Source organism: Bos javanicus, chromosome 4 (assembly GCF_032452875.1).
Source record: "Bos javanicus breed banteng chromosome 4, ARS-OSU_banteng_1.0, whole genome shotgun sequence".
In the NCBI taxonomy this organism is placed as follows: domain Eukaryota; kingdom Metazoa; phylum Chordata; class Mammalia; order Artiodactyla; family Bovidae; genus Bos; species Bos javanicus.
This window is the reverse complement of record NC_083871.1, coordinates 70,200,598-70,223,721: the sequence shown is the minus strand read 5'-3', so window position 1 is coordinate 70,223,721 and position 23,124 is coordinate 70,200,598. Positions and strand designations below refer to the sequence as shown.

Genomic DNA, 23,124 nt, shown 5'->3' with positions numbered 1-23,124 from the left:
GGGATTCTCCAGGCAAGAACACTGGAGTGGGTTGCCATTTCCTTCTCCAATGCACGAAAGTGATAAGTGAAAGTGAAATCACTCAGTCGAGTCCGACTCTTTGCGACCCCATGGACTGCAGCCTTTCAGGCTCCTTGGTCCATGGGATTTTCCAGGCAAGAGTACTGGAGTGGGATGCCATCGCCTTCTCCGACTTGAAGGCTAGAAAACAACATTTTAAAGGCAGTCAAGCTCAGACACCTGGATGTGTGCTTGCAGCACAGTTAGATGGAGGGTCTGATACCCTGGGAGGGAAGGGATGACTTGCCTTTGTAGGCAAAGAGAAGTCCTGATAGAAAAGGGAGCTGGGGAAAAGCTGTTGAGAGCCTTGAGACTGAATGAGGTTGGATGTGCGTGCCCAGGAGGAGAAGTTGGGATTGTGAGGTTCCATTTGAAGAGCCCAGGAGCAGAAGTTCTTGCGTCATTTTACAGATAAAGAAACAGAAACAGAGTGGGGAATAGACACAGCCAAATTTCTCGAATTTTCATTTGTTAACTTCTTTATATTATCTCTTGTTCCAAAAAGGAATTAACCTTAAATAAAATCCTGAATAAACATGAAGCAGAAGGCAATGGCAACCCACTCCAGTACTCTTGCCTGGAAAATCCCATGGGCAGAGGAGCCTGGTAGGCTGCAGTCCACGGGGTCTCGAAGAGTCGGACACAACTGAGCAACTTCACTCTCACTTTTCACTTTCATGCATTGGAGAAGGAAATGGCAACCCACTCCAGTGTTCTTGCCTGGACAATCCCAGGGACAGGGGAGCCTGGTGGGCTGCCGTCTGTGGGGTCGCACAGAGTCGGACAAGACTGAAGCGATTTAGCAGCAGCAGCATGATTTCACTGTTGATAGAGAAAGGACTAGGACGCCACTTTCCTAAACTTCAGCCCTGGCATTAATTGCGCTAAATCTTGCAAATCTGTCTCTGTTGAGCGTAGCTCTGTTGCTGGTTACCAGGTGGTGCGTGCGTGCTAAATCTCTTCAGTCGTGTCCGACTCTGTGCGACCCTATGGGCTGTCTCCCCCCGCCCCCCGCACCGCCCCCCCCAACCCCCAGCCAGGCTCCTCTGTTCATGGGATTCTCCAGGCAAGAATACTGGAGTGGGTTGCCATGTCCTCCTCCAGGGAATCTTCCCAACCTAGGGATCCAACCCGCATCTCTTCTGTCTCTTACATTGGCAGGCTGGTTCTTTGCCACTAGCGCCACCAGGTGGTAGACACCCTGAAACTATACACAGCGCTCAGATATCCCGCAGGGAAGCATTTCTCAGACCCGCCCCTACCCCGCAGACGTTCCCCCAACTTCCGCGTAGGCCAGGACGGGTCATGTGCTTTTTTCTGAGCCAAGCCCTGGACAAAAGAAGGGACTGATCTGATTGATTTATACTGTTTAGCGTTTACCCTTGAGCCACAAGGGAGGAATGGCCTCGGGGGCTGGGGGAGATAGGGAAGAAGGAAGGGGGCATGGTATAGCAACTTGAGCTGAAAGAGAGGCCGAGAAAACTGCAGAATGGTTGAGAGCACAGGCTCTGGAGGGAGGGAGGCTTTCTTTCTCACCCATGATCCACCGCTTCCTAGCTGGCTTACCCTGGGCTCCTTGCAAGGCTTGGCTAAGCCCTGGTTTCCAGGAGAGCAATAGGGTTGTTGTGGCAAAAATAAAATAATCTCGGTAAAGCAGTCGGCATAATGTTTTGTGCATAATAAGCCTCCAGTAGATGTTTACTATTATTGTTATTGCTGTTACTGGTGTTATTAATAAAAACGACCTCAGGAAGTTCGCAAGGAGTCCACACGCAATAACCGCAGCTGTCCAAGGCAGGAGGTGACTTCTTGCCAGGGAGTGAGCCCTCCCCTCCTTCTCTATGCAAAGGAAAGAGAGAGGCTCTGGAAACACTGCTTTCCCTTCTGCGCAAGACTTGCGTCCATTCGCATGTGGACTGCTCAGCTGGGCCAGGAATTTGGGAGGGGGATCTGCACGGTGACTGAGCAACGCCTTGGTGGCAGGAGGACCCGAAAGGTTGGGAATAGGGCGTCGCAAACCCTCTCTCCTGCTTGCTAAGTGGGCAAAGATGGGCGCTGGGGATGCTTTCGTCCAACTTACTCACCTCGGGCGTGGTGGTTGGAAACCAATGAGGTCCAGCCTCCTCTTACCAGGGTTCAAGCTTAGGAATCCCATGCACAGGGTAGTCTTTTTTTCTGGCATTTTCACACGTTAATTCAACGACAGTTAAGAAGCAGGGCATTTTCTTAACATTCACGAGCAAATCAAAGTAGATTAGCAATTCCCGGCCCCCGCCACCGCGTTCCGTTCCTAGACCCACGGGCCGGCGGGGTTCCGGCAGAGCTGCGCGGGGCCGGGGGCAGAGGGGGGAGGTGGCTCCGGCGTGGGGAGGGGGCGGCGCCGCGCGGGGCCTGGGGCAGGGGGGGAGGTGGGTCGGGCGCGGGGCGCTGGGCCCCGCCCGCAGCCGGCGGCCGAGCGGAGGCAGGCAGCGAGACGGGCGCGCCATTTGCATTCGCCCGCAGTCATTTTTATCCGCGGAGGTAATGAAGTTGTCAGCGGCGCCCAGAGTGTGGCAGAGCCTGATATTCAAATAGGCCTGCCGGGCGCCGGGCGCCGGCTGCCCCCCGCCTCCCACGTCCCGCGAGTCCCCGGATGAGCGCGGCGCTCACTGTCCCCTGATAGCCGCCGGCTTTGTCTGCCGCCCGCACCCGTACCAGCGCCCTGGCTCTTCTCCTCTCTTCCCTACCCCGCATCTTTGTCTCTGTCTCCCTCTCCTCGCATCTTTGCCTTTTGTGTCCGACTCAGCCTCAGACCCCAACCACGCCGCTGGGGCCGACTCCCCGTGACCCACAAGCCCTGCTGATCCGCAAGTGTTGGGGGCGGTGTAGTATAGCAGGGAGGCTGCCATCCTCGCATTGGGCGCTGTCCCCGCTCCCCTTCCGCGCACCCAGCAGCCCCTCGCTCTCTTCATCTCCACCTCTAAGAAAGAGGACCGGACCTTGACAGTATCACTTTGGCCTAAAGTCGCTCTGTCCCGTTTCTGAAAGCTTATTTGTGGTCCTTTTTAGGATTTCAAAGCCTCAGACAGATTCACCAGTAGAAGCGGCTGAGAAAAGGCGGCTCGGCAGGTTCAGCGCTGCCAGGAGAGGAGGCGCAGGCTAGACAGACCCCTGCTTTGAGACAGGTAGTCGACGGGGCGCAGTGAACATTTAAACTCTTGGGATGGGTATTTTTTCCTAGGCCTGTGTAGCTGTGCGGTCCCTGGGGCAGCCGCTGGACACGTGGGGCTGTTGAGCACTTGAAGTGTGGCTGGTCCAAATGAAGATGTGCTGTAAGTGTGAAATACAGACTAGATTGTGAAGCCAAAAAATAAATAAAATAAAATAAACTGTCTCAATCATTTAAAATATTGATGGGACATTGAAATGATAATGTTTTGGATATATTGGGTGAAATAAGATATATTGTTAAAATCTATTAAGGCTGTTTCTTTTTACCTTTTAAAAATGTGACCACAAAGAACATTTAAAATGACACATGTGGATCACGTTATATTTCTATTGGGCAGGTACTAGTCTAGAGGCTTAAGACCCAAGGTGCTTTCCTCTAACCCTCTCACCTTACACTGCAGGTGCTTTGGAACAAGACAAGGGAGAGAGAGAATGTTCTTAGTTCTTAAGCATCAAATACCCAGGCAGATAATTAGGAAGTAGTCAGTGTTATACTGAAAACCTTGACAGCACTGAGTAGAAGCAGTGGCTTCGATTGCATAAACTGGCTGTTCCTATCCCTTTGTTCACTGTAAGGAGAGACCCATGCTCCCACCACAGTCATGCCACAGTCCCCTGGACTAACCATCTGTGTGTGAAGTTGGGCCTCTAGGAGTGTTTAGTGCCTTTTAGGAGTTATTTGTTGCACACTAAACTTGCTGACATGCCGTTTAGAGGAGTGAATGCTGTGTATGTCCTGTAACAACTATTTCAGAAGTATTTTTGGTGTACATGGTTCCTTAGCATGCACAGGGCTCCTGAAGTATGCATTGACACGATGTGCTGCCAATGATGCGGACCTGGGGGAGTCCCTGAGTGTGCATTGACTGCACACACGGCCACAACTCTTACAGGGCTTTTATGGCGCAGCTTGCCAATGATCCGTGCATTAAAGACTCCCAGAATACACGTTGACACAATAGACTGGAGCTGTTTGGGTCTACCGAGTCGATGATCCGGAGATAATTGTGGTGTCTTATGCACTTTCATTGAGATTGGAGTGCTCGTGGTTCTAATGGCAGAACCAGAACTGCCCCAGTTAAGCCCTGCTGTGACTCCCTGAGCCCATGGATCTTTGACCTCCTGCATCATGACACCGTGGTGTTGCTAACGCTGATGTTTTAACTGATGCAATTGAGTTAGCATTTTTTCCCCGCCAAAGTACCTTTTGTAATTCAAAACCTAGATTGGAGGTCTATGTACTGATGGCTTCATCTGGTTAATCATAAGCTAAAAACCTTGGGAAGGTCATATTTACAACAGAAAAAGTGGTTTGGAGAGAATAAGTTTGGGAAATGCGTATGAGTTTGAGAGAGTTAGTACAGAATCTATAACCTTAGTCTTGAGAAAACCAAGTTGGTTAAACTGAAATTGATGAAACAAGGAGATGATAAGAAGGTGGAAGACACTTTTAGACATCATAGAATATATTCAATAGGAAAATAATTCAAACATTACAGAAGTGTATGAAATAAGTAACTCTCCTATTCCTTTCTTTTCTACCATCAACCATTACAATGTTACTATTTTTTGTATATTTTAGTAATTTTTATACATATAAAAACACGTGTATCAATTCTTTGTTTACACAAGTGGGATAACACCAAACCTTACTCTCCAATGCCCTGTATTTTAAACTAATAATATATTGAACATCTCTCCTCAGGGCATTTAGATCTGTTGCATCCTTTGTAATGATTACATGGATATGGATCCAGGATATGGATTTAATTTTAAAATTTATGCTATTTCAACCATCCTACTACAGTGAATATATATTTGCAGATTTGTGCAAATCTGTTCACAGGGTAAATTTTCAACAGTGGAAATGCTGGGACTAAGAGGTGTACATTTAAAATGTTGATGCATATCACCAAGTTGATAACCAGATTGATTGTCCTGCTTTATACTCCAACTAGCAATATGTGTGTGCCTATTTCCCCACTCCAGGCCAATGTATAGCTTTTTCATGGGGACACTTGTGTGTGGGTGAATTTTTCCACTATGTTCTCTGCACAGCTTTATGGTAAGAGTCCAGCACTGGAGGCTGTGATAAATGCAATGAAATGAAGGAAGTTAGACTACAAAGTAGGAAGTCTCGTTAATCAAGATAAAAAACGATGGCTCCACAAAACACCCTGAGATCGGTTGAATTTTGGTAATAGCTTGTCAACACGGGAGAATTGGAATTAGATCACATTAATTCATCATTCAGCAGATATTTGTTAAGTTATAAATGAATTCTCCATTGGATTGTAAGCCCTTTGAGAGGAAAACCTTTGTCTTTTTCATCTCTGTGGCTTGAATGGAATTATGGAATGGGGCTTGACCTAACGTTTTTTCTTTTAATTGTCATTGTTGATTTGATTGTTTTAATATGTCCAGTTATTTTTCACCATATACCTGGCTCTGCCTGAAGCTGGATTTTCAAGATGGCTGACAGTCATTGTTCCTCAGCTCACAGTGGGAGAGACAGGGGGATGGAAACCAGTCTGAAAATTCCATAATATGGGCAAAGTGAACATAAGCAACTAACTGTGATGGAGTAAATAGTTTCCCTGAAGTCTGATATTTGAGCTGGAAGATGGTTTGGGAATGGTTTCCAACCTGACAAAGAAGGACTTCCAGACAGAGGAAGTCACAATAAAGGGATGGAATTTTGGAGGAATGCTGGTGTGACGGGCTCACGGGGAATGTGTTGGAAGGATGGGGACTTGAAGGGGAGGCACCACCTACTTAAAAGGAGGCACTGAGTTCCCATGCTGGAACATTAAGGGAGTGACATATAAGGAAGGAGTGGGCTTCTCTTTCAGGCTGTCTCTCTGATTGTTGTGGGGTATTTGAAAGTTCTGAGAATCCTGGAGCTTTTAAGTGCCTCATTTGTAAGATGGAACATACAGCCTAGATAATTTCTAATATTTTTATCACCTCTGAAATTCAATGGCCTTTGAGCTATAGGACTTGAACTTGCCTGCAAGGACTTTTATTTTCTGTTTTGTGTGTCAAGGAGCACTGTGTGATATCTTGGGGTATTCCTTTAAGATGGTAGTAAATGCTGGCTATAATCTGCTGGAACTAACTACCATGGACACTTACCATAATTCCAAAGTCTGCATACATGTTTTACCCCCATTCCAACAAAGCGATGCTAATGAGAATGAAGAAAAAAAACCAAAACAATGCCAGGCAACAAAAAAAAGATTTACAAAAGTGTAAATCTTTTGATAATTTGCTCTTCATAAGCAACTAAACCCTATCTTCACTGAAAGTTGAATAGACACAACTTGAGTGGTTTTCCTGAGAAATATTGCAGAGTTGGATGTCAAGTGTCCTGTTTCTTGGGATACATATGCTGAATGAATTTCACTGGGTTTGATAAGCATGCCATCCATGGCCTTGTCTGGGGCAGAGGGAAGCGTTTTGATTGAGACCATGTCTAAGGACAGAGAGAACCCTGTGGCCTATTGATTAGAGACCTTCCTTCAAGCTGACAACTTGAGAATTATTACCCAGCCCATCTTGTCCCAAAGCATGAGAGACTTGCTTAAAGTCTGTGATGACTTCCTGATGAACTTTATGTAATTCCCCCAATTTTTAGGCTCAGGGTTTTCCAAGTTGTATTGGAGGCTATCTAGAAGCAAAATAAACACAAGCAGACTGCTTGGGACCAAACAAAACACATGTCATGATAACAACTCTTATGACTAATGAGTCATCTAAGATATGGGAAGTTGGTGAAATTATTGAATTATTGAAGAAGGATGCTTTGCCATTCCTATTGGTCACAGCTCAGAGTCTTGAATTACACTAATGCAAATGGGAGATCCGAGGGGATTTGCTGAAACCTCACAGAATTAAGCCATCTACCCCACACGTTGATACTGGGGATTTCCAAAATAGCTTCCTATGAGATCATCTTGTATGTGAAATCCATGGTAATGACTTCCAAAGAAGACCCCTGACAGATCCCAGCTTGATATTATTTTGGGAGGGGGCCTGGAGCAAAGTCTGGACACTGAGAGAAAATTTTCAATTTTCTCAGAAATCAAGCAGCAGCACAAGGTTGTTGAGAGATGAAGAGAGATTTTATTACTGCCTGGGTGAGCAGGTGCCAATCCCAAATCATTATCCGGACTTTCAGTTCAGTTCAGTTCAGTCACTCAGTCATGTCCAACTCTTTGTGACCCCATGGACTGCAGCATACCAGGTCTCCCTGTCCATCACCAACTCCTGGAGTTTACTGAAACTCATGTCCATTGATGGAGATCGGTGATGCCATCCAACCATCTCATCCTCTGTCATCCCCGTCTTCTCCTGCCTTCAATTTTTCCCAGCATCAGGGTCTTTTCAAATGAGTCAGCTCTTCAAATCAGGTGGCCAAAGTATTGGAGTTTCAGCTTCAACATTAGTCCTTCCAATTAATATTCAGGACTGATCTCCTTTAGGATGGACTGGTTGGATCTCCTTGCTGTCCAAGGGACTCTCAAGAGTCGTTTCCAACACCACAGTTCAAAAGCATCAATTCTTTGGCGCTAGAGCTTTCTTTATAGTCCAACTCTCACATCCATACATGACTACTGGAAAAACCATAGCTTTGACTAGATGGACCTTTGTTGGTAAGGTAATGTCTCTGCTTTTTAATATGCTGTCTAGGTTGGTCATAACTTTCCTTCCAAGGAGAAAGCATCTTTTAATTTCATGGCTGCAGTCACCATCTGTAGTGATTTTGGAGCCCCCCCAAAAATAAAGTCAGCCACTGTTTCCACTGTTTCCCCATCTATTTCCCATGAAGTGATGGGACCAGATGCCATGATCTTCGTTTTCTGAATGTTGAACTTTAAGCCAACTTTTTCACTCTCCTCTTTCACTTTCATCAAGAGGCTTTTTAGTTCCTCTTCGCTTTCTGCCATAAGAGTGGTGTCATCTGCATATCTGAGGTTATTGATATTTCTCCCAGCAATCTTGATTCCCGCTTGTGCTTCCTCCAGCCCAGTGTTTCTCATGATGTACTCTACATAGAAGTTAAATAAGCAGGGTGACAATATACAGGCTTGACATACTTCTCTCCCGATTTAGAACCAGTCTGTTGTTCCATGTCCAGTTCTAACTGTTGCTTCTTGACCTGCATACAGATTTCTCAAGAGGCAGGTGAGGTGGTCTAGTATTCCCATCTCTTTAAGAATTTTCCACAGTTTTTGTTGTGATCCACACAGTCAAAGGCTTTGGCGTATCAGAACTTTGGAGACAAGCAGTTCTTGTTCAGACAGCAGTCTTTTATCAGTCCACTCTCAGGGACTTCTCTGGCGGTCCAGTGGTTAAGAATCTGCCTTATTGTGTAGGGGACGTGGCTTCAATCCCTGGTAGGGGAACTAAGATCCCACATTCCATGGAATTACCATGTTGGCACATCACAACTAGAGAGTCCATGTGATGCAGCTAGAGTTCCTGCATGACACAGTGAAGATCCTGCGAGCTGCAACTAGGACCCAAACACAGGCAAACAAGCTAATTAATTAACTTAAAAAGTCTTCAAGTGATCCACTCCCAGATTGAAGGAGAGTAAATTTTATTTTGGAAGAATGGTCATTGTGAGTGTGTCCCTCAACCAGTATGATGTAGAGCAGCTGGTAGAGCAGTGTCGTATGTATCAGCGGGTGGCAGGACGCCTGAGTATTTCTACACCAGTGAAGACTAGGAGATCAGAAAGCACCCATCTAGGGGCCATGAGCACCAGAGGAAAATAATGCTAGTTGTTAGTGCCCCATTGGTAGACATTACTCCAAAATTTTTCATGGCCATTTACCAAGATTATTGAGACTTCCTTCATAGGAGTTGTAGAGTTGATTTTCCTGAAGCTACGTTGTGATTATGGAGTTTGGGTCCTTTTGGGGGAAGCATGGGGATGAAAAAAATTATATAACTCAGAATTAGTTTCCAAAATTCTTATATGCTTGTGATCTAGCAAAGTAATCAAATTTTATCTTGGTACTCAGTAAGAATCAATCAAATAATGATTGAAGAACAGAGGAATGAACTGTTGGATAAACAATAAAGAGTTAACAATTGTTTTTATCTAGTACCATAATACCTGTGTATGAGGAGAGAAATGACTGCAAGCTTAATTTAAACATGTGGGTTATAGGACCTAACTACTGTCCCTAAAAGTTGAAAGAAGAGAAAAGACAATTAGGAAAAAACGATCAATTTCTAAGGCCTTCAAGTCCTTTTGAAAAACCCAATTATAGGAAGATCTCACAAAGTAGATTTCATTTAAGTCTAGACATGCTATCAATTGACTTAAAGTGTTAAGTTTCTAATCTAACAAGGTGCATGACTTTCGGTTGTGTCTGACTCTTTGCAACCCCATGAACTGTAACCCGCCAGGCTCCTCTGTCCATGGGATTTTCCAGGCAAGAATATAGAACCGGGGTGCCCTTTTCTCCACCAGGGGATTTTCTCAACCCAGGGACCCAGCTTGCATCTCTTCTGCCTCTTACATTAGCAGGCGAGTTCTTTACCACTAGCACAACCTGGGAAGCCTCAGTCAAACAAGATAGCTTTGAATATATCACACATACCTGGTGAACTGTACTAGTGTCTCAATACTTAAAGCCTGTGAAGATCCTGATATTGAAGTGAAAACCGGAGAGGAAAACAGGAGCCAATAGAGACTTAGAAAGTTCATTTCCAAGTTTATGAAAAAATCAGATCATCAGGATGAAGCAGGAAAGTTCCGATAAAGAAGCAGAAGTGTTTGTTTGTTTGTTTGTTTTTAAGGAAACATATGTGACATCTCCAGCAAATGAAATTCAGATTGCGTGCAGAAGATTGAATTCCTGTAGGAGTCATTTAACTGGGGAAGACAGACCTCCCATTACTTCACATCACAGAGCTGCAGAGAATTTTTTCCTGGCCTAAAATGTAAGCCATCTTGAGGATAAACCTAGATAGTAAATTTCTTCTGGCACCAAGATTCTAATGTCAGGTCTTAAGAGGCCACCAAAGCTACAAGACAGAAAGCAGTTCTTCAGTGGGCAATGTAGCTGCTTGAAGAAGCACTAGATATTTCTGCATCTCCTGGTAATGTGGAGATAGTCTCAGTGTACTTTTTTGCAGGATAAAATGTTCTGTGATTGTATATGCTGCTGTAGTTTTCATAGTGAGGTTAGCAGATGTGACACATCAAAATTCTTGTTAAACTTTAAAAGCAAAGTCCTCTAACCCTGATATCAGTAATAAAACTATCCCGAGTGATTCTTCAGGGCATTCAGCTTTGAGACCCTCTGTGGTTAGGGTTGCAATGGTATGATCTAAAGTTCACTGGTTACTCAAGTTTTTGGTTCCTTTAAATATTGGAAGCTATATGCTGGAGGAAATAGGCATGGTTAAGCAAATACTTCTTTTAAAAATAAAAATACCTTTATTATTTTCTTCGATGCACGATACTGGACGCTTGGGGCTGGTGCACTGGGACGACCCAGAGGGATGGTATGGGGAGGGAGGAGGGAGGTGGGTTCAGGATGGGGAACACATGTATACCTGTGGCAGATTCATTTTGATATATGGCAAAACCAATACAATATTGTAAAGTTAAATAAAATAAAATTAAAAGTAAAAAAAAAAAAAGAAAAATGGTGTATGCTAATTGTAAAAATATCAAGCAATGTGGAAAATATAAGGAAATTAGTATTTATTTTTAAATTAAAGACATTTTTTATTGCTGCACAGCTCAGTATGTGGGATTTTAATTCCCCAACCAGGGATCAAACCTGCATTGAAAGCACAGTGTCTTAACCACTGGACCACAGGGAAGTTCCAGAAAAGAGTATTTTATATACTTTTTAGATAAGTGATATTAACTCTAAAAACTGTATTTGTTGCAAATAGTTTTGTTATTTGCCTTTTTGTAAATTATAGAGATTTTACATTTTTTTTTTACAAAATAAAATTTATCAGGTTTTCTCCTTTTCATTTCTGGCCTCTGACTCATGATAAGAAAGACTGCCATTTTCCCCAGATAATAAGAATCTTCTTTTTCCCTCTATGGCTTTATAGTATTAATTTTTACATTTAAATTGTTGATCCCTCTGGAATTCAACTCAGTATAAAGAGGCTAGGATCCAGCTCTGTTTTTTATTTTTTCCAAATGGCTAGCTAGTTTTTTGAGATTATTCTTGAATAATTGATTTTATTACCACTGATAGAAAATGCCACTTTTATTATGTACTAAATGCCCATATACTTTCTGGGCTCTATCATGGTCATTTCGTTTGATCACTCTGCATCTTTGTGCCAGGACCATACTTTTTAATGTCTCAATATTCATTTCTAGAATTTCCCTGGCTATTCTTGAATGTTTATTCTTCCAGATGAACTTTACAATTATTTTTCAAAGTTTCAAGAAAGATCCTGTTGGGATTTTCATTAAAATCACATTTAATTTATAAATTAATTGGGGGTGGGGGGAGAATTGGCTTCTTCACAATTCTGAGTCTTAGAAGAGAATGAATGAGACATGATTTCCCAATTGTTCAAGCCTTTGTTTGCATGTCCCTCTGTGTGTATGTGTGTGTGTGTGTATCTCAAACAGATTTTGCCTGTTTCCTGTAAAGTTTATTTCTGGATACTTTACAGGGTTTTGTTGGTTTTATGATTAACCATATGGTTCTTAGATATTTGCTTGAACAAGCTACCCCCTGGCATAGGATATAAGCTTGGAGCTAGATTGCTGTTTTAGGGGGTCAGTGTGCAATAGAAGCCTATGTTTTGGAGACTGACCTGTATGGATCTTTGTTTTATCTTCTAGATTGCCATGACACTTTGGAAAGAGTCTCTTCTCTGAGCTTCTTTTCCTCATCTATAAAACAGAAACCTTGCAGGAATTGGTAAGCATCAGTGATAATACTTGAAACACCTAATGTAGGGCTTAGCACCTACTGGGTCCTCAGATATGGGAGCTGTTTGAGGGTCAGGCTAAGGAGTTCATTTCGAAATTCCTCACAAGGTTGAGATTCCTTGAATCTTTCAAAAACATATTTGTACCCCCCCCCAGATGTTTAAAAAGTGCTCTGAATAAAAGCACTGTTTTAATAGCCTTCCTCCCCAGTCTCCTTCTTCTCATGATAGAAATATTTGCTGTGAATAAGAGACCTCATCCAGTGACTGGTTCTGAACACCATCACTGCTGAAAGGTTTAGTTCCAGCTACATCACAATGGGAGGCCTGGCTCTTTCGTCTTACACTGTTAATTAATGGTTGCTTGGGGAGTTTGGGGATGGGCTTCAATGTGTTAATGGCTTAGAAAAATACATCTGAGGTACAAAGACCATTTGGAGTACCCAGTTAAGAATGATTTGCCACATATAGGAGAGCCTAAAGAAAGCTTTCACGAACATGGGCATTCAGCTCAACCGATAGTTAGCCCCACATTCTTAATGGCATAATCACCAACATAGCCAATTCAGCATAATGGCCTTTTAATACTTAAACAATTACTTTGGATAATAAAATAACACTTTTAATTTGCTTGACACCAGATTCGACCTATGTGGATATCATCTGGTGGTGAGGTGAGGGAAAAGAGAGTCTGTTGGGTTCTAAATCCATTATAAAGTGATAACACATGATGTGCATAATTGTGCTTCAGGCCTGAGATGCTCTCGATGGTTTAGTGGGAAAATAAAACAGTGAACAGAATATGCTGTTTGCTTGAAATTTAACAAATACTCTTAATTTATATATCGATTTAGACATGTTTCCTTAGGAAGAAATAGCTAAGCCTTGAAGTTGATGTGCTTTGATTAAATCTGTTCATTTGGAACACCTGCTGGGGAAGGTGCTATGGAAGATACAATCAGCAAATTTTTGTTGAGTAAAAAAATAATGCTGTGTCCTGGGAGGAAAATGTAAATGAATTTGTTGCTCCACTCTACTAATATCTTTCTATCTGTCTTTTGGATATCGTAAACTGTTTGTAATCTGTTTTTAACTTTCATCAGTGTTTTCAAGTTCTTTCCGGAAGTAGGTGAGTTTTAAATCCTAAATAATTCAAAAGCCTCCACATATGTGCCTCCTAAGTGAGTGAACCAGGCAGCCAACTGTATTTTTGGCCTCATGGTTTGTTGGTGTCAGCCAGCGCCCTTATTCTTTTCATTTGGAAGAAGAGCTGGGACAAGCTTGTGAGGCATGGGCCATGTGATATCAGGGGTTCCAGCCAACCTCATCTGTTACCTGATTGCAACTTACCTACTGCATTAATTCGTTTCAGCTAACTATGAGATCAGATCAGTCGCTCAGTCGTGTCTGACTCTTTGTGAATCAATCTCCCATTAAAAGGCAAATGCTCCCTGGGAAATATTAGGAGTTATCAGTCATTTATACCTTAGTTGAGTATGAATTTGTAACAGCTTTCTGTTTTGTTTTCTTGGCCCTGCCTTGTTGCTGTGCGATCTCAGTTCCCCTACCAGTTCCCCGGGCTACGGCAGTGAAAGCCCAGAATTTTAACCACTAGGTGACCAGGGAACTCCCCTATAACAACTTTCTTAAAATTAGGAGATATGAATATGTATGCTAATGAAAAAAGTGATACTTGTCAGTAGCTAAAATATTTACCAAATTACAATTAAGGACAGGATATTTTACACACTCCTTTCTTGATAGCAGATTTGAATGTGTTGGAGATGGGATCACATTAGGTAGGTAATTTTGAATGTTAATCTTGTTTTCTATTTAATATTAGATCTACCCCTCCAATGACTGTGTGCTTTTCCAATGAATGGCTTTATCAGAATTATTTTTCTGTTCTACTGTTCAACAAATACATGTTGCTGCTGCTGCTGCTGTGTCGCTTCAGTCGTGTCCGACTCTGTGCGACCCCATAGACGGCAGCCCACCAGGCTCTCCCGTCCCTGGGATTCTCCAGGCAAGAACACTGGAGTGGGTTGCCATTTCCTTCTCCAATGCATGAAAGGAAAAAGTGAAAGTGAAGTTGCTCAGTCGTGTCCGACTCTTAGCGACCCCATGGACTGCAGCCCACCAGGCTCCTCCATCCATGGGATTTTCCAGGCAAGAGTACTGGAGTGGGGTGCCATCGCCTTCTCCAAAATACATCTTAGCAGTTTATAATAATGAAGGATGCTTTTAGGTCTGTGAACTACCTTTTTATAAATGTCTTTGCTTCTTTCCCCCCCTTTTTCATTTGGATCTTTAAATGTTGGACTTTCCTTCTCTAAGATGTTCCTGTACATATAAACACTCATCGTTGTCAACTGACCCTCTTGCCTTTTCAGGATTAGGGGCTGCCTGTTAAGTGTCCTGGGTCAGTGCTGGGCAAAGCATGGTCTGTGGACCAGTGCCTGTCTTGAACTATTTGCTGCTGGTCCACAATGAGACAGTATGGAGACTGACAGGAAATGTTCAGAATGAAAACCTTCATAGTGATTTGACATTGCCACACCATCCAAGTAGTCAGAGGATGGTCTTATAGGACATAGAGCAGGTTGGGTTATAAGTCATATGTGGTGGAACTGTTCTATATAGACATGGTAGAACTCTCTATCAGCCCATGGTAGATTGGACAAAACAAAGTAATCAAGCAACCTAGTCTTTCACTTTGGGTAAGCTATCCTAAGTCGGAGTGGAGGATGTAAGCACACAGGGCCTTGAAGTTCTATAAATCCTCAACACAGGGAGTATGGACCAGTAGTTAAAAGACAGACTGGGTTCACATCTCATCTCTGCCCCTTATTTTCTGAGATGTTTGATAAATGATGAAAATGCTTTGTGCCCTGGTTTCCTCATCTGTAAAAACAAAATTATTGGTAGAATTAACTTCATAATATGATCCTACAGAGAAAGGACTTAGCACACTGCCTGGCATGTATCAGATGCTCAATAAATGAAAGCCTCCATCATTTTGTCATTAAATAGCATCCCGGACAGAAATTTATGGAAGGATTCCTTTATGCATAATTATAGCAAAACAGGCAGCTGTCAAGTGAAACAGCACCCATCCTCTGACTGCCCTCTTTTTGTCAGCTTATCTGTGATCACCGAGCTCTTTGTGTTTATCATCTACAGAGGGTGGTGCCACATCCCTTGCAGGGCAGTCTGGATCAGAGCTGACAGGCCAGGAAATCACAGACCCTTCAGAGAGCTCGTCTCTATTCCTTCCTGCACTGTCACCAACTCATCAAAAACTCTGAATGTTTATCTCACAGTTGCCAGACATCCATGTTTGGGATTGTTCTGAATTTTACTGCCTTGTCCTGTTTACAGTCCTTACGGGGCACACAATAGCCCTGTGTTGGTACCAGGTAGAGATATGTCTCCATGATGTGTCCATCTGTTTGGACACCAGGATCTGGTTGATCTCTAGTTCTTGAACCACTGGACATCCTTCAGCCTTGATGTAGCAGGAGGGCTGAAAAAGTGTCAGAGTTGGTGTTGAAGATCTGGATTCTTATCCTGGCTCTTCCACATATGATCTCTGAGCCCCAACACCTTCTTCTGTAAAATGGGGCCATAGCACCAAGCTTACCATGCAGCCATAGTGACTGAATGGAATAGCCTTTGATTAAGTGTCCTGATGCACAATAAATGCAACTTTCCTCTCATCCTTCCAGGATTGGATACCTTTTCTCTTCTCACTTTGGGCTGTGATGAGCATATAAGGCATTTCACAAAGTGAATTCCTCATTAGAATGTGTGTTCATAAGGGCAGGGATTTATCTGTTTTATTTATTGCTCATGCCCAAGTTCTAGAACAATGCCTAGGGATAGTGAATGTTCAATTAATATGTGTTGAACAAATTAATTAAAGTGAATTATACAGTCACATTTCCTGCTATCTCTTTTAGGATGCTTTCAGCTCTGGGCAACAGAAAGTGTTCACTAAACTGGTGAGGATATCTGTTATTTCCTACAACTAGAGGTTTATAAGGAGAGAAGTTCTGTGGCTGGTTAATTTAATTGCTCACTAACACGTGCCTGGCCCAGGTCCTTCTCATTCTTCTGCTCTATCATTTTCACCCTAGCTTATCTCATGGTCATAAATGGCTGCCATGGTGCCAGACATTACATCTAGACAAAGTAACATCCAATAGAAATGGGGAGAGCCTCTCTGATCCTTGTATAAGTTTGCATTCAGAAACTCAGAAACCCTCCAGCTGACTTTTGCTGAAAACCCTTCAGCTGACATTTGCTCACTGACACACACTAGCACACAGGGCTCAGTTAGGATTTGTCCTGAGTTATCTCGGGGCTTCCCTGGTGGCTCAGTGAAAGAACTCACCTGCCAATGCAGGAGTTCGCTGCCTGGTCAGGGAAGATCCCCTGGAGAAGGAAGTGGCAACCCACTCAGTATTCATGCGTGGAACACCGCATGGACAGAGGAGCCTGGCAGGCTACCATCCGTGGGGTTGCAAAGAGTCGGATACGACTGAAGCCACTGAACAACAACAACAACAACAACAGAGTATGTGGGAGGGGTAGGTAACTGAACAGATTCTTGCCTTTCCCAAAAAAGGAAGAACAGCGGGCAGTCAGCTGTGTTGGATTTACCTCCTCCTTGGAGTCTTAGGAAAAAAAGAATGATTAAGCAAAAATTAATCAAACAAGTGCATGACCAACTAAGTGTTTAATGTCATATGCAAATTAAGGGTTGGCACTAAGAATTGAAGAGAGAATTGCATGTTGAGAGTTGGAGGAGTGTAGCCCACCCAGCTGCCTGATTCAAATACAGATATATTCAGGATTGCCAAGTGGCTGTGACAAAGGGGGTGCTCAATGTAAGATGAAGTAGAGCAAGATACATTTCACAGTGTTGCAATGTCTCACAGACTATGTTAGACATACAGACCTGCTGTAACTGTGGCAGTATGTCCTCACTAATGCATCCTCCATTAATTCAAAGTGTGCACTAGCTAAGGCTAGTATTTACTCTGGTATTTTCATGGGAGAAATGGTTCACAAAGAAATCAAATAGTCCAAGTAATATACTCCTTGGAATGTGTTAACAAATTATTTTTAGGGGACTTCCTTGGGGGTCTAATGGTTAAGACTTTGCCTTCCAATACAAAGTTTTGATACCTAGTTGGAAAGCTAAGATCCCACATGCCTCACAGCCAAAAAACCAGAACATAAGCAATAAAAGCAATATTGTAACAAATTCAATAAAGACTTTAAAAATGGTCCACATCAAAAGAAAAAAAATCTTAAAAAATTATTTTTAGTACTTTGGCATATAAAACCTCATATACAAATAGTATTTATTTGCTTATTTAAGCAGGTCCTTGGAACATTCCAATCCCAAAGAATGGCAATGCTAAAGAATGCTCAAACTACCGCACAATTGTACTCATCTCACACTCTAGCAAAGTAATGCTCAAAATTCTCCAAGCCAGGCTTCAGCAATATGTGAACCGTGGCCTTCCAGATGTTCAAGCTGGTTTTAGAAAAGGCAGAGGAACCAGAGATCAAATTGCCAACATTCGCTGGATCATGGAAAAAGCAAGAGTGTTCCAGAAAAACATCTATTTCTGCTTTATTGGCTATGCCAAAGCCTTTGACTGTGTGGATCACAATAAACTGTGGAAAATTCTGAAAGAGATGGGAATACCAGACCACCTGACCTGCCTCTTGAGAAACCTGTATGCAGGTCAGGAAGCAACCGTTAGAACTGGACATGGAACAACAGACTGGTTCCAGATGGGGAAAGGAGTTCGTCAAGGCTGTATATTGTCACCCTGCTTATTTAACTAATATGCAGAGTACACCATGAGAAACGTTGGGCTGGAGGAAGCACAAGCTGGAATCAAGATTGCTGGGAGGAATATCAGTAACCTCAGATATGCAGATGACACCACCCTTATGGCAGAAAGTGAAGAAGAACTGAAGAGCCTCTTGATGAAAGTAAAAGAGGAGAGTGAAAAAGTTGGCTTAAAACTGAACATTCAGAAAACGAAGATCATGGCATCTGGTTCCATCACTTCATGGGAAATAGATGGGGAAGCAGTGGAAACAGTGTCAGACTTTATTTTTTGGGGGGGCTCCAAAATCCCTGCAGATGGTGACCACAGCCATGAAATTAAAAGATGCTTCCTCCTTGGAAGGAAAGTTATGACCAAACTAGACAGCATATTAAAAAGCAGAGATATTACTTTGCCAATGAAGGTCCATCTAGTCAAGGCTATGGTTTTTCCAGTGGTCATGTATGGATGTGAGAGTTGGACTCTGAAGAAAGCTCTAGAGCCGAAGAATTGATGCTTTTGAACTGTGGTGTTGGAGAAGCCTCTTGAGAGTCCCTTGGACTGCAAGGAGATCCAACCAGTCCATCCTAAAGGAGACCAGTTCTGAGTGTTCATTGGTAGGACTGATGCTAAAGCTGAAACTCCAATACTTTGGCTACCTGATTTGAAGAGCTGACTCATTTGAAGAGACCCTGATGCTGGGAAAGATTGAAGGCAGAAGGAGAAGGGGACGACAGAGGATGAGATGGTTGGATGGCATCACCAACTCAATGGATGTGAGTTTGGGTAAACTTCATGAGTTGGTGATGGACAGCGAGGCCTGGCGTGCTGCAGTCCTTGGGGTTGCGAAGAGTCGGACAGGACTGAGCAACTGAACTGGAACCTAGACGTGAATCATTTAATGGCTTGTGGTTAAGAGCACTATATGCATTTGGAATTAATCAAACCAATACATTCTAAAATATTCTGTAATGCAAATTCCCTTAATTCGGCTATTGCCATCCCTGCAGTTAGGTTGGATTATTGGGGTTTTCTTGGGTCCTCCGCCCTCAAGTATTTACTGGTAATCAGATCACAAGAAGTCAGCTCTTGCTTCTGGTGCTGCTACTGTGGAGTTGCTGAGGATCAGTTATGGACCCACATTCGGTGGAAGCTGGAGAGGGCTACAAGTCAAGTGTAGAAAGCCTGGGCAGCCAGATTGCCTGTGTTCAAATCCTAGTTTGGTGACTTGTTATCTGTGGGATTTTGGATGATTATACTGTCTCTCCATGCCTCAGTTTCCCCTGTTGTAAAGAGGGAAAAATGATAGTCCTTATCCTATAATGTTGTTGTAATGTAGATTTGAGTTAGCATATATAAAGCTTTATAATGGTGCCTGGCTTTCAGTAGGAATGAAAATGTTTGGAATTTATTGTGTGTGTGCTCAGTTGCTCAGTCGTGTCTGACTCTTTGAGATCCAGTGAATTGTAACCCAACAGGCTCCTCTGTCTGTGGGGTTTTTTTCAGACATGAATACTGGAGTGGGTTGCTGTTTCCTTCTGCAGGCTTGCTTCCCAACTCAGGGATTGAATCCATGTCTCCTGCGTCTCCTGCATAGGCAGACAGATTCTTTACCACTGAGCTACCTGGGAAGCCCTTGCTATTTATTTTCACATATCAAATATATTAATTCAATAAGCATGGGGTGAATAATATTATTACGATGTAAAGGACAATGTTGGATGAATTACAAGACATTTTCTTTCACGGACCTTGAGATGCAACTTCTCAGTGCATGGGCAAATTTTGTCCAGCATATTATAATATGGGTAAATGTTTCTATGAGTTGAAACAAATTTTGATAAAATTACTCAATTCCCTCCCCACCACCTACAAGCAATCTGCAATGATTTTATGCCAGTGTATACTGATGGGCATTCACACTTGCCTCCCACTGAGGCAAGTCTACTGAGTTAAACACAGTAGACATTGAATATACACTTACAGCACTGAACTAATGAAAATTTTGTTTAGGTTTGAACCTAGTTGACTTACTTTTATTATCTGTTTAGAAGTCATAATTTCTTTGTTATGAGAGCAAGTAAAAAATGCATTGAATAGAAACCTGTTTGAACATTTTAAGGTAAAATTCCTCTGCTTAAATTGTCTTAAAGGGGTTAGGATGTGTCTGAATTTGCTAATGAATCAAGTCATCCTCTCAATTTGAGTTCTTGGATCTGGTATTTCAACACCCTGTTAAGGCTGTTGATCTAATGTGGGTGTGTGAGTCACAGGTTGAATGATCTCCATATAGTTCTGATCGGCTTGACACTTACAGGTAGTGGAAAGATGCTTTATCTTGTGTATTCAAGCTGGTAAAGGGAAAGAATTTGACTTCTGGTCAGTTCCTGGAATTCTTTCTACCCATCCATGCAGCAGGGAATTGTCTCATCTTAAGTTCGGGCTTAGTCTGCAATAGGAAGTTAGTCACATACAACACTATTTGTGGTGTTCCAACACTGAAATATCTGGGAAAAGCCAGGAGCTCAGAGTCTTAGGAAGACATTGGGCTAGAAGCTCATTTCCAGCTCAACACGGCCCTCACCCTCTGGCTATCTATGAATCAACCCTTTTATTGGTCCTTTCCAGGGTGAATTTGAAACCAGGATGGCCTCAGAATCCTGCCTCCCAAGTTATAGCTGCCTCCAGGTTCTGATCTTATCTTGCTGTCTGCTGTAGGCCTTCTGTTGTAGATGCTTTCCTATGGCGCTTATCACAAAGTTAGTTGTCCTTTGTGTTTCTTTTCCTGAATGTTTGCAGGAATGAGTCACATATCTCTTGTAATATATGAGCAGCTTGGAGGAAAATGCTGTTATTTTAAGAGCCAGCCAGGAATTCCTTTTAGGGAGGAGACTGTCTGCCACCTTAATAGAAGTATTTGGCTATGAAGATAAGGTCCCCAGGAGATAGTCTGAACAGTCTGGAGCTAGGCTAAGAGATAGCAAATTGCTCTGTGGAATAAGTTTACAGGAATTTGGGAATGGGGGCAAGCAAAGGAGAAAGAAGAGAAGAGACAGATGAAGTAAGGCAGAACGCGAGGTGGCGGCAAATGATGGGACCTGATGAGAGACTTTTAAGGAAACAAAGTCTCCTCCACATAGATACTTTACTGGAGTGGTGTTTTGGCCCAAATTAAGTAAAAGGGACTACCTTCAAAATCTTGGTTGGTATGGGCAGCTATAAAAGATGAGAGACAGTGAGATCAAGAACTCACCCCAAAGAAGTCACTGGGGAGAGAGAAGTGACTATGAGAACACAAACTCTTGGGAATTCTCAGAAATCTAGGGAAGAATATTGAACTTGCCACAAGATTAGGGTTGGAGACTTGAGTAAGTTTTTATTTCAGTCTCAAAGGAGATTAATAGTAGGCTTCCCTGGTGGCTCAGATGGTAAAGACTCTCCTGCAATGCAGGATCCCTGGGTCGGGAAGATCCCCTGGAGAAGGAAATGGCAACCCACTCCAGTAATCTTGCCTGGAGAATTCCATAAACAGAGGAGCCTGGCAGGCTATAGTCCATGGGGTTGCAAAGAGTCAGGCATGACTGAGCAACTATCACTCACACTCAAAGGAGGGAAGGACCTCAGCTGACAGTCTTGTTACATCCATCTGTACCAGGGATAAAAAGTGTTTTAGAGGTAAAGAATTTTTTGGAATACTGCTACAGAGATGAATAAACCTTAAAGTAAATGATATGACTTATGTGTCTCATAAAAAGAAAAGCTTATCAGTAGCATTTTTAAAAGTTATTTTAAAGGATTTGTTTATTCTAATGGATAGAGATTGTCTTTGGATAATATAAATATTCCAATGATTTAATGGAGTTATCTGAAGCCATGTAGACATTAATTAGAGTTCTATAATTAGAATTATAGAAGCTTCCTACTGCAAAATAGAAGGCAATATGTTAATGTTTCAGGTCTACTGTGCTGTTAGAACACAGTACCTGATGCATTTTCATATACCATGGCTCTAATAATTCTTTCTAAATAACCACTGTGATAGATATTTAATAGTTCTTTAATTAATGTTGGAGTAAAACCCATTTATATCTGTGCTTATCCCAGGCCTCCTTCTCTCACAAGTGAACAGTCTGTCTGCTTCCTGTGTGCAGAGCCACCCAAACTGATGATGACACAGAATCCAATCAGAAAAGCAGCATAAAGATGAAAGGTCTTACCAATGAGAAGTGAACTTGCTAAAGTACACCTTTCAATGAATTTGGACAAAACTGAAAAATGTTGTTGATATCAGATCCTTAGGCTGATTACTGAAGCGTTCGATTTTTTCAGTATGTCAATTCATCACTGTCCACCTGGTTATATTTAACACTTTCTCCTGTTTTCCAGCATGTCTGCTGAGATAGGCAATCGCTGTCACATGATATCTGCCTCTCAGGAAGGTCAGTAGACCATTTGGGAGGCCGCGGTTTCTGTCCCCCTTCTGCCTCCGTTCTTTCTCACGTAGTGCTGACAGCAGATGGAGCCTCACTGTCTTGCAGGATCTAAAATATTAATAAGATCAGGGCTTTTATCCTTCACACAGTTGAGCCTTTCCGTTTAGAGGCTCTGCAAAATGTCGAATCTGCTAATTTATAACACTGGCCCTCCAGGAAGACGTGCTACCACTTACAGGTACCCAAACATCATTTCGAACCAGTGTCCTTCCTTTTCACTTCTTGGAAATGCTGGTTCACATTTGAAATCACTCACATCTTTCAGAGACACTTGGATGAGTTTAATTCCATTTTGAGATGAGAGGTCTTGGGGTGCGTTTTAATAAATATTTGATGGGAATACTAGCCATGGGGTTGTGTTCATTTACAAAATTAGAGATGGCATCTCTGAGGCAAGCTTGACTTTGTGGAAGAAGCGATGTTTATAAATGCACTCAGTGTTTTCATGCCTGGTGTTCCCTCTACTTTTTAGAACACTGTAGTTATCTATGGTTTCATTTTTAGAAGCAGTGATTAAATTGCAGAGCACTGCTGTGTGATACAAGTTTAACCATTGTCTATTCAATAGACTTTTC

At 42.6% G+C, this 23,124-nt stretch overlaps 1 long non-coding RNA gene across 1 annotated transcript; it reads left to right on the top strand.

Moving 5' to 3' along the window:
- Positions 1-605: 605 nt before the first annotated feature.
- LOC133246231 (uncharacterized) lies at positions 606-21,737 on the top strand. The gene is made up of 4 exons (XR_009735959.1): positions 606-2,056; positions 10,087-10,230; positions 12,116-12,194; positions 17,594-21,737. It is a non-coding gene; the product is annotated as an uncharacterized LOC133246231 (long non-coding RNA).
- Positions 21,738-23,124: the final 1,387 nt, after the last annotated feature.